The sequence below is a fragment of the Zea mays genome, chromosome 8 (genome assembly GCF_902167145.1).
Source record: "Zea mays cultivar B73 chromosome 8, Zm-B73-REFERENCE-NAM-5.0, whole genome shotgun sequence".
NCBI lineage: Eukaryota > Viridiplantae > Streptophyta > Magnoliopsida > Poales > Poaceae > Zea > Zea mays.
Window position 1 is genome coordinate 66,381,989 of NC_050103.1, and position 12,005 is coordinate 66,393,993.

A 12,005-nucleotide genomic window follows, 5' to 3' on the forward strand; every position below is an offset into this window, starting at 1 on the left:
AGCTCGCCCTCCACCAACTCCATCTTAGTGAGCAAGGTGATGTCGTTCCCCTCATGAGAAATCTTGAGGGTGTCCCAGATCTGCTTGGCATTGTCCAAGCCGCTCACTTTATGGTACTCGTCCCTGCACAAGGAGGCTAACAACACAGTAGTGGCTTGTGCATTTCTATGAATTTGTTCATTAATAAAAATAGGGCTATCCGAGCTATCGAACTTCATTCCACTTTCCACAATCTCCCATATGCTCGGATGGAGAGAGAACAGGTGACTACGCATTTTGTGGCTCCAAAATCCGTAGTCCTCTCCATCAAAGTGAGGAGGTTTGCCAAGTGGAATGGAGAGCAAATGATTATTTGTACTTTGCAGAATACGAGAGTAGTCAAAAGAAAAGTTCGAATTGACCGGTTTCCTTCTCTCGTAGTCGTTGTGGTCGTCGTCCTTTTGGGAAGAAGTAGACTCATCGTTGTCGTCGTAGTAGACGATCTCCTTGATGCACCTTGTCTTCTTCTTCTTCCCATCTTTCCGTCTATGGCCCAAGCGTGGGTCGTTAGGCTTGTCATCCTTCGGTTCGTTGACGAAAGATTCCTTCTCTTTATCGTTGATCACGATACCCTTCCCCTTAGGATCCATCTCTTCGGGCGGTTAGTCCCTTTGTGAAGAGAACGGCTCCGATACTAATTGAGAGCACCTAGAGGGGGGTGAATAGGTGATCCTGTAAAACTTGAAAACTTAAGCCACAAAAACTTGGTTAAGCGTTAGCACAGTAAATACCAAGTGGCTATAGAGGAGTCTCAACAAAACACAATAACCACAAGAAATCAATCACAGAGATGGCACAGTGGTTATCCCATGGTTCGGCCAAGACCAACGCTTGCCTACTCCACGTTGTGGCGTCCCAACGGACAAGGGTTGCAATCAACCCCTCTCAAGCGGTCCAAAGACCCACTTGAATACCACGATGTTTTGCTTGCTTTTCTCAATCCCGTTTGCGAGGAATCTCCACAACTTGGAGCCTCTCGCCCTTACACTTGAAGTTCACAAAGAAGCACAGAGCAAGGAAGGATTAGCAACGCACACAAGACACAAGAATCAGAGTGTCAACACGCACACAAGTCGCAACAAGAGCTCACAACACAACTCAATGAGTTCACAACTCCACTAGAGCTCTATATGCTATCACAATTAAACAAATGCGCGGAATCGAGGTCTTGATGCTTAGGAATGTTGTAGGAATGCTTGGTGTTCTCCTCCATGCGCCTAGGGGTCCCTTTTATAGCCCCAAGGCAGCTAGGAGCCGTTGAGAGCAATCTAGGAAGGCTGATCTTGCCTTCTGTCGACTGGCGCACCGGACAGTCCGGTGCACACCGGACACTGTCCGGTGCCCGATTTCCTTCCAAAAATGGCGCAGTCGACCGTTGGCAGCCTGAGAGCCGTTGGTGCACCGGACATGTCCGGTGCACACCGGACAGTCCGGTGCCCCCTTCTAGCCGTTGGCTCGGCCACGTGTCTCGCGCAGATTGAGCGGCCGACCGTTGGCTCACCGGACAGTCCGGTGCACTCCGGACAGTCCGGTGAATTATAGACGTACGTCGCCGGTGAATTCCTGAGAGCGGCCACTTCGCTCGAGCCAGCCTGGCGCACCGGACACTGTCCGGTGCACCACCGGACAGTCCGGTGCTCCCAGACTCAGCAGAGTCTTGGCTGCTCGAGCCAAGACATTTTCAATTGGATTTTTCCTGTTTCCAGCACTTAGACACAATACATTAGTCCATAAAACAATGTACTAAGTTTGAGAAACATACCTTTATCCTTGATTTGTACTTTGTCCGCCATTTTACACTTAGGCACTTGTGTTGGGCACTAAATCACCAAAATACTTAGAAATGGCCCAAGGGCACATTTCCCTTTCAGCTGAGCCCGAGTCCGAGCCCTGGGTCGGGTGGAGCAGAGTTTGTCGTCTTCCGGGGCTGAGCCCGAGTCCGAGCCCTGGGTCGGGCGGAGCGGAGTTCGCCGTCTTCCGGGGCTGAGCCCGAGTCCGAGCCCTGGGTCGGGCGGAGTGGAGTTCGCCGTCTTCCGGGGCTGAGCCCGAGTCCGAGCCCTGGGTCGAGCGAAGCGGAGTTTCCTATGGTGCCTGAGGCCGGACCTGGCTGCTTGTCAGCCTCACTCTGTCGAGTGACACAGCAGTCGAAGCGGCGCAGGCGGCGCTGTCCTTTTGTCAGGCCGGTCAGTGGAGCGGCGAAGTGACTGCGGTCACTTCGGCTCTGTCGACTGGAGGACGTGCGTCAAGATAAAGGTGTCAGGCCACCTTTGCATTAAATGCCCCTGCGATTTGGTCGGTTGGCGTGGCGATTTGGCCAGGGTTGCTTCTTGGCGAAGACTGGGCCTCGGGCGAGCCGGAAGTATGTTCGTCGCTGGAGGGGGGCCTCGGGCGAGACGTAGATCCTCCGGGGTCGGCTGCCCTTGCCCGAGGCTAGGCTCGGGCGAGGCGTGATCGAGTCCCTCGAATGGACCGATCCCTGGCTTAGTCGCACCCATCAGGCTTTTGCAGCTTTGTGCTGATGGGGGTTACCAGCTGAGAATCAGGAGTCTTGAGGGTACCCCTAATTATGGTCCCCGACAGTAGCCCCTGAGCCTTGAAGGGAGTGTTAACACTCGCTTGGAGGCTTTTGTCGCACTTTTTTGCAAGGGGACCAGCCTCTCTCGGTTGCGTTTTGTTCCGGCGGGTGCGCGCGAGCGCACCCGCCGGGTGTAGCCCCCGAGGCCTCGGAGGAGTGGTTTGACTCCACCGAGGTCTTAATGCCTCGCACAATGCTTTGGCTGGCCTGGTCATTCCCTCATGCGAGCTGGCCGTAGCCCGGGTGCACGGTCGGGTCATAAGTTCTCGGGCTGGTATGTTGACGCTGTCAACGGTTTGGCCGGAGCCGGGTTTGCAAGAGCAGCCCCCGAGCCTCCGCACAGGGCGAGAGGACGGTCAAGGACAGACTCAACTTTTTTACATACGCCCCTGCGTCGCCTTTCCGCAAGGAGGAGGGGGGGAAAGCGCCATGTTGCCCTCGAAGGGCGCCGAACATGGTGTCTCCGGTGAGCTGCTGGCGGGTAATCCGAGTGGACGCCCGTGCCCCATTTGTTAGGGGTCGGCTAGAGGCCCGGAGGCGCGCTCAAAAGTACCTGCGGGTGATCTGCCAGACCCGGTCCCCTGTCGACGGGGTCCGAGGGCTCGATGCCTCCCTCTGATGGGATTCCGTTACAAGATCGTTCCCGCTGGTCTCGGAAACGTCCTAGGGTACCTTAGGAGCGTAGCCCGAGCCTTGGTTATGTATCGAACGTACCCATGGTCATCCCTCGCTCTGTGTCTGAGGCGGCTGTGAACCCTTCGAGGGCCAGCCTACGAACCCCTGATCAGTAGTGGGCACGGAGCCCGAGTAGCCTGAGGCGGCCGTTGAACCCTTTCGAGGGGCCGGCCTTCGAACCTCTGACCAGTAGCGGGCGCAGAACCCACGCGCTCTGAGGCGGCTGTTGAACCCCTCCGAGGGGCCAGCCTTCGAACCTCTGATCAGTAGGGAGGCTCGGAGCCTGTTTCCTTCACGGAGAAGGATCCTTTTCGGGGTATCCCCCTTTCCTGGTCCCTGTTGTAAGAGAGAGAAAGAGGAACAGGAAAAGGATACGAAATTGAATGACGTGGCGTACCTCTTTTGACGCGGTCATTATGGCGAAGGCGAAGCATCGCTCGCTTCCCCTGCCAGAGGCGCCGCCTGTCCCGCCGCAGAGTTAATGCGACGGGCCGAGTGGTTCGCGGGACGACCGTTGCGCGTGCGCGAGCCGTTCAAGGAACGAAACGCGGGTGCACCGTCTTCACGCCGTGAGAGAGGGTTCTCCCGCTACCCCTGGACGGGACGTGAGCTTGGCTGACGATGTGACCGCTGCTCCTGCCCGCCTGCCACCGCCATCACTGCCGGCCCATTTTTGGCCGTATTGACCGTCGCGCCAGGCTGGCACTGCTGGGTCGTACGCAGGGTCGCCTCGAGTCGCGGTACTGGTTCCGCAGTCGAGGAGGCGTGGCAGTGGTGCGAGTGGCGGTGCAGTTGCTTGCACGTAGCGACCGGCGCGCCGGTTGCGTGACGCGTGGGCGTGGGCCCCCGTGCTGGGTGCGTTGGAAGTCGGAGGGGCGTGCCCAATTGGCGCGGTTGCATGCCGCCTGTATGGCTGCCCGCCCTTTCGCCTGCTGGTCTGGGCGAAAGCGGAGGAATGCTTGTAACCGCTGGGCGGTTGCATGCACCGCGCGCGGCAGTTTGGCTTCTTCTGCTCTGGGCCAGCTTGCATGACGCGTGGGACCCAGCCCCTGCGCCGTAGGGGGAGGATCTTGGAGCGTGTTGGAGAAGACTCAGCCCACGACGGCTGGGGACGCAAGTAGGGAGAGTCGCCTTTAAAAGGAGGGTGACCCCCTTGAAAGGCGACCATGTCTTCGCGCTCCCTTATGCATCGTGCCTTTCCACCTTCCGAGCCCCCGGATGGGGGACGCCCGCAATCCTTTTGCCTTGTCGTTGGAGGAACGCAACTCCGTGGGAGTTGGTACCTTTCAGCCATCGTTCGGCTTCAAGGATTTTCATCATGCAGCCCGGCTGCACCCCTCCGCTGGCGGTCACCCAAGACGGTGACCTCCAGTTCGATGGCGGGGGAAAGCAAGCCGGGCTGCGGCCTCTGCCCCTCCCTCAACCTCAAGGATTTTCATCATCAATGCTGGGGAGGGGAGTGTGCCGAGTTGGGGTCGGCCCCTGCGTGGGCGGCGGCCCGCTCCTTCCCTCAGCGATCGGGGGGAAGGGCGTTCGCCGTTCGTGGCGCTGGCAGCTGCCGCGTGCCTGGCTCTCTGACCCGAGTGGCTTCGGAGCCGCTCCCGGCGCTGCCTTCCGCCACGGCAGCTGGAAGAGGTTCTTCCGCCGACGAGATAGCCGGGGCCGCCCACGGACCGACCTCCAACTCTACGGCCTTCTGCCCGTCCTTGCCTCACGAGTTTGGGCACGGGCGAGGATCTCATGGCAGCAGCATCCGCCGTGAGGTCATCGCTGCTGTTGTTCGGCTGTTGGAACTTGCTCTCTGCTGCAAGGGGTTCCAACAGGGGGAGTGGTGACGTAAACAGGGTTCTCGCGCTAGATGGCAATAGCTCTGTTAACCTAGCCTCTCACGGGCACTGTGCGGGGGTATTTATAGGTATCTGAGCGCCCTGCGTCCTGTGTTAAGGACGCATGTTGTCACACCCGGGTTTCGGGGCACCAAGACCCGGGCGCGAACATAATCACCAGGTGTGCTGGGACCAAGTCTCACACATATGATGAATCATGGCACAGGATCGAATGTCACATCTTTACTATATAATAGGAGTTCTGTACAAAATAAATAAATAATTACATTATAAGGAGACAACGGTCCAGCAACCCAAAGTTGACTGGGAGACGACGGCCTAGACCTCTCACGAACTCGTCATAGCATCCTCCAAGCGCCTCATCCTGCGGTACCTGTTCTTGACCTGTGGGGGTGTGAGACAGCAAGAGTGAGCTCACATACGTTCATCGCTCAACAAGTTGTGGGGAATAATGTGCATGAACTCGCCAAAGGTGGGAGCTCACGTGAAGTGTAAGGCTTACCAAAGAGGATGGTTTGAGCTGAGCATTGCTTTTAAAGTTGGTCAAAATTTTATTAGCAGTTACTAAGTATAAGTAAATACCAACCCAATTAAGTAGTAGAACAAAAGTAACAACATCACCTGCAATGCAATGCATATGACAAATTGAATTTAAGTTCCATAAATTAATCATCAGAGAGTCCTGAGCTGCTCATGACCGTGAGCTCGGCTAGTATACCAGTTTTACACTCTGTAGAGGTGGTACCCTTTACCCACAAGTCATGTTACCCGTCTGCCAAGGGATCGCGACTTCCCATACACCTCTACCGAGGAGGCGAGGCAGGGTAACACTACGAGGCCTTTACAAAGTTCCACTAGTTTCAGAAAACCCGCTACAGTTTATAGGAAGCTCCAATGCAGGAATCCCTTGCAGGACCGCCATCGCAGCAAAATCCTCCCGAGGGCCTCCCTACACTGACCACTCCCCTACTGCCCTTGCCCCTTTCGGGTAAGGTAGTCCTCCACTAGCTTTCCTAATTAATCAGCCAAGGGCGTCCATAAACCCTTGTGGTGGCACGTGTTTCTCAAGTTAAGCTCTATGTTCCAATTAACATTTAATGATCTTGTCATGAACATAAATAGAATAACAACATAATTGGAACATAGATGTAATGAAATATTAACCCAAAACCATATAAAGCAGTAGCAGAACTACCCAAGTGATTCAGGGGTAAACAAGGTATTCAGGATGAACAAACTAGGGTGACCTATTGGGTCCCATCAAAATTAACCTATGCAGATCATTATGATTAATCAGAACATGAGTAGGTAAAAGAAGTGATCAAGGGCACAACTTGCCTGGGACTTGAGATTCCAGGTACCAGGATGATCTTCAGATGACACATGACCTCGCGCTAGTCGTAGCAATACAAACAAGCATGGTATAGACAAAATTAACATCACACCAGACATAAGAATAAACTATGTAATAATAATCTACGCGAAGCTATGAGATCGTGGGAACAAGAATTACTAAATTCGGAGTTACGGTTATGAAGTTATGGTTTTCTGAAGATCCACGTGGTTAAGTATATAATAGACTAAGTGCAACATTTTAACCTATATCTCATGACAAAACAAAGTTACCAGATGATGATAAATATTATTGTGAAACTAACACAACTAGAATGGATCAAAACAGAGTTATGGTTGAGTTATGAATTTCTAAAATTATTTAGCACATAGAATAGATTAATTTAATTGAGCAATTTTAATTCAAGTTTTATGGTTAAACAAAGGTACTAGTTGATAGAAAATATTAATACAAAGTTATAGGAACTGGAATGGACTAAAAAGGGTTTAAAATCAATTAGTTATGAATTAACTAAGTTTATAGAATTATTTTACATTAAAAACTATATTCTGCAATAGTTTATCCCATTTGTTCTCTGTAAGGACCGCGGCCATCATTTTCCAGTAGTACAGGGGTCATATTATAAAGTTCCAGGGCCCTATTGTATTTAATTTGCACATGACGTGGATGGAGGCTATAATATACCAGAGTCTAGGGTTTCCTGTGCAAAATTACTTGTGGCGGACGCAGTAGAGACACTTGGCGCCCAACCAGTGGCTGGAGCCAGGCCACACACGGGTTCCCACAGTGGGGCGCACGGGATCCAGTCCGCACCAAATCCCCACCATCCGAACACGTGCCATTATAAAGGGATCAACGTGGACCGCTAGATCGGTGATCTACGGCCGGTATTCTACGGTGCGAACGGATATCTACGACATCAACCAGAGCCGTCCGATAAGATCAAACGGCGCACGACCCTAACACTCTCTTCTACCTCAGTCCGAGCTGGGCGATGCCTTGCCCAACCGCGGCGGCGCCCAGGTTGACGGCGGCTGTGCCACCGGCAACGACGAGCCATCACCGGTTTTGCGTACCAGAGCGGCCCATCGCGAAGCAGAGACAATATCCTCGCTGGAGAAAGCACTCACCTCCAGAGAAGACATTGCAGGGTGTGCAGGCGGATTGGTGCGGCCAGGGCAGACGTCCGCCATTGGTGAGCCCTTGCTTGACCCCACCATCGATTCTGTCCGGAGGCGCATGCACATCTTCCATGCGACACAGCGGAGCATCCCGGACTAAATCATGGCCCCGAACGGCGACATCACTTCGGTTTCGCCGGCGGCAGACCATTCCACTGCTGGTGGCCATGGAGGATCATAGCACTTCGACAGCGGCACAATTGGATCGAGGACGTGAGGGGTTCGATCACGATTGGCCATGGTGGTCAGTTCTCCATCCTCTCTGTTCGGCCGTGCAGGCAATAATACTAGCACCGACCAGATTTCCCCCAATTTCTTCACGCGGCGCCCCCCCCCCCCAATTTCTCTCACCAATGCTCAGCTCCGAGAAGGGGGGATTCTGATTCGTCCAGCCAGGGACGTATCTTATAGGACCGAGGAGCGCCTGGCCGGATCGGGATCCCGCTACAAGCGCCCGAAGTCCCAGCGGCGAGATCGGCATCTTGTTACGGCCGAGGTCTTCGGAGTCCGTCCATCAACCGCCAGCGCACGAAGCGGAGAGGAGATAGGGAGGGAATAGAGCTAGCACAGGGTCCACCCAGCAGTGCTCAAACACGGATGGCCCGCATGGCAGAGAGGGTCCTGCCACACGCGCAGGCCAAGCAGAACCATCCTGTACGTCGTGCAAGCGAACACTGTGGGGCAGTGGGGGAGATGATCCTGACAAGTCGGGCCCACGATCCAGCGACACACAGAAACGAGCGCGAGCGCGTGAAGATGACCGGTGGGCCCGTGATGTCGGCGCCAAAACCAGCTGGGCTACGCAAGGGGGTATTCTGGTGGGCCGAACGAAGGTGATAGTGGGCTGCGCCAGGAAAAATGAGCCCATGCACTGCTTTCCTATTTTCCCTTCTTTTTCTTATTTATTTCCTAATCTCTTTTCCTCCTCTCCAAATTCATTTTTTTTATTTATTTTCTATCTTATATTTGGTTTACAAATTTCAAGTTGGAATCAAAATAAAGTTTAAGAACTCAAATCTTTAATTCATAATCAAATTCAATTATGAAGCGATAGATACATATTTATTTTAATTAACTTATTTGCTTGGAATATGTTTGAATTATGATAAACACTCATATTGTTTTCTTTATTTTTTAGAAAATAGTATTTTGAATGTGGGATATGAGTTAATAATTACTCCAAACATGAATACTCATGTAAATAAATGCTTATGGTGCATCAGTTAATAAAATGCATATTCATTTAGTTGAATAGGAAACTTTTCTATTACTTCTTCTCCAAAATAGTTCTTGGTTTTCAAAATTCAATCCTCAACATTCATTGCTCAAGCATAAGTTGAGATGTCAGAATTTACTATCTCATTTCTTCATATATTTATTTTATTATTATTAAATTTTTTTATACGGATTTTAGGCCTTACACATGTGCCCTCAGACACCTAGGTTATTCCCAGAATATTCCCATAAAGCAGGGTTACAGACTGTAATTACAGGGATGCCTTTACAAATTAGGCCTGTAACATGCGGCGGCCACGCAGGGCCCATTACAATGGGCCGGATCACACGTGGGCCTCTGTGCCGGACGAGGCCGCACGGTGGGATGACTTCGTCGCAGGTCTTCGTCTGATGTCGTATGTGGCGAAGGGTGTCTTCGCCCGTTGTCTTGTCTCTGTTGGACCGACGGCCACGGTGAAGGCTTCGAGCGGAGGGTGACGTCTTCGCCTTCGCCCCAACATTTGCCCTCCGAGGGACCAGTTCGACTAAGTCATCTGGTGCCGAAGACGTCGCTAGATGGTGGAGACGCTGCCCTCGCTCGAAGTGGTTCCGCGGGGGTTTTTGACATGACCGTTGATTTGACACCGTACTGTTGGACTGCGGGTTTCCCGAAGCGCCACGCCCTGTGTATAAAAGGGGGCGGGGGTCGGCGCTTTTTGAACTTCACTTTCCGCGCTCCGTGAAAACCCTAGCCGCCTTTTCCACCGTCTTGCTGCTCGTCTGCCCTCCTTGCTCTTGTTCGCCGGAGATCTGGCTCGAGTGAAGCAGACCGCCCGCCGCCACCGACGGTACGTAGCGATGCCGACCTCCTCTTCTTCTGCTGCCGCTACGCCGCCGGCCGACGCCTCGTCCGAGGAGACGCTGAGTACTTTGGTGGCGGAGGAGTTGCGCGCCGGCGATACGGTGGATTTTGGTGTGTCGAGGATGTCGTCGGTCCGCGTGCAAGATATGCAGCGGTTGGGTTACTTTGGCGGCGGAGTTGCTCGTGTCCCGGGGACGGAGGAAGTCCCTGAGCCGGAGGGCGAGTTGGTTGTGTTCGAGGCGTTCTTCGCCGCCGGTCTCCGCCTGCCTACGCACCGATTTGTTGGAGAAGTCCTGCGCAGATTTAATGTTCAGATACATCAGCTAACTCCGAATGCCGTGGTGGCTCTATCGAAGTATGTCTGGGCGACGACTTCGTACGGCGGGCAGCCATCAGTCGAAGTCTTTGCGAAGTACTATTGCCTGCACTGGCAGAAGAGGATGATTGGAGATGAAGTTGCTCAGTTTGGGTCCTGTACGTTTGAAGACCGGCAAGACCACGATGGAGGTAGTCGAGTTTGTGGCGGAACCGCCCGAATTATTCCAACTTAAGTGCCTAAGTCCCGCCTTAGAGGCTAGACCACACTTAAATAGGAATAAATCGTCAGTCCCTCGGATCTAGTCCGATAAAGCCACTTAACCAGGATCGAATACCACTAGCTCACTCGAAGGTGAGGCACAGAGAAATACAATAAAACATAATACCACAATTTAATAAGTATCATTAGTGATAACATTATCGGAGTTTCAAAAAATGATAAACATAAATTTATTGCAGCGGAAATAACTAACGGAGAAGAACCGAATAACATGGCAAAGCCTGGCCACGCTACTCCTCCTGGTCCTCTCCTACGGAAGCAATAACCCACTCGACCGTCTATCCCGGTGGCAGGGATGAAGGCCAAGTCACACCATTAACAATTCATCCTAAGGAGTACCTGCAAAAATTGTGCCACAAGCAAGGCTGAGTATACTAATACTCAGCTAGACTTACCCGGTGTGAGGAGTCTACTCCACCTCTAGACATGCAGCAGTTTGGCTGAGGGGTTTGGTTTGCCAAAAGCACTAGCTGAGTCTAAAATCAAGTTTTAGCTTTTCAAGTTTTAGTATGATCCTTTTTAACTAGATGTGTACCTAGCTAATCATACATGGTATCAAACATTATTGCAATCAACATCTTTTTGCCAGTCACCTCATTTCCACTTATTACTCAATGCAGTACAATGGATCAAGCAGTCTCATTAGCTGCGAGAAGCAGACGATTCGAATCGAGTTTTTATCCTTGCAAGGTAAACCTAAACACACGACATGTAGGGGCACTCCGTCCCCACACACATCAACCGTCCCCATCGATTCCCTGGCAACAGATCAGGGCTCACCGCCTTGGCGTACAATGCCCCACTGACCCCGACTGGCCGTCGTGCAGTGACCGCACTTGTACCCACCATAACCGGAATGGGAGACCTCGTCTCAGGTCGCGTGAGGGGATATGTCTGCGGGCAGGTTCACTCAGGTACCAGGATTACCGATTTACCATATTTCTCGGTATGTGTTTAGTACGTTCAAACGCTTGACACAGGTATCCGCACGTTAATCCTTATTCCATTTTCCATCTCGTGAACAACCAATCCCCATGGATTGTTATCCACCAATTAGTATCATGACAGTGTGAAAGTGGGTACAATCAATTTCCTGATCTCGCGCGAGTGCTAGAAAAATCACTCGTCTTCTACCGAGATCCTAATTAAATAAAGCAACTACTCGACCTGTCATACTAGTATTCATCTCAAAAGGATTCCTGAGATCATGCAACTAGGGTTTCAAACAATTCCTACACCTAAGTGCACAATCAATCCTACAATCATTAAGTGAAGTAAAATAGCATAAATAACATGTTATGCATAAAACCGGGGCTTGCCTTTAATTTAACACTTAGATAGTGTTTGCTGGGGGAGGTACTCGCTTGGCGAGCAAATCCTGGTTATGTCCATCATTCTTCAGGTCGTCCACCAACTGCGTCTTGTGGTTGGCACCACATCAGTTGCTCGATCATCTCTCGGTCCTATATGAGGTGCAAGATGCATATGTATGAATATAATGAAATAGCACAAGATATTTTAAGTACCTGCTAGCGAATTAAACACCAAGTAGCGAGACATCATAAATAAATGTACACACTAGTGTTAGCTAACTACGCATCATCGAGCGCACAACAGTAACACCACTAAAAGAAGACAAATATTTTGTATATTTATGCA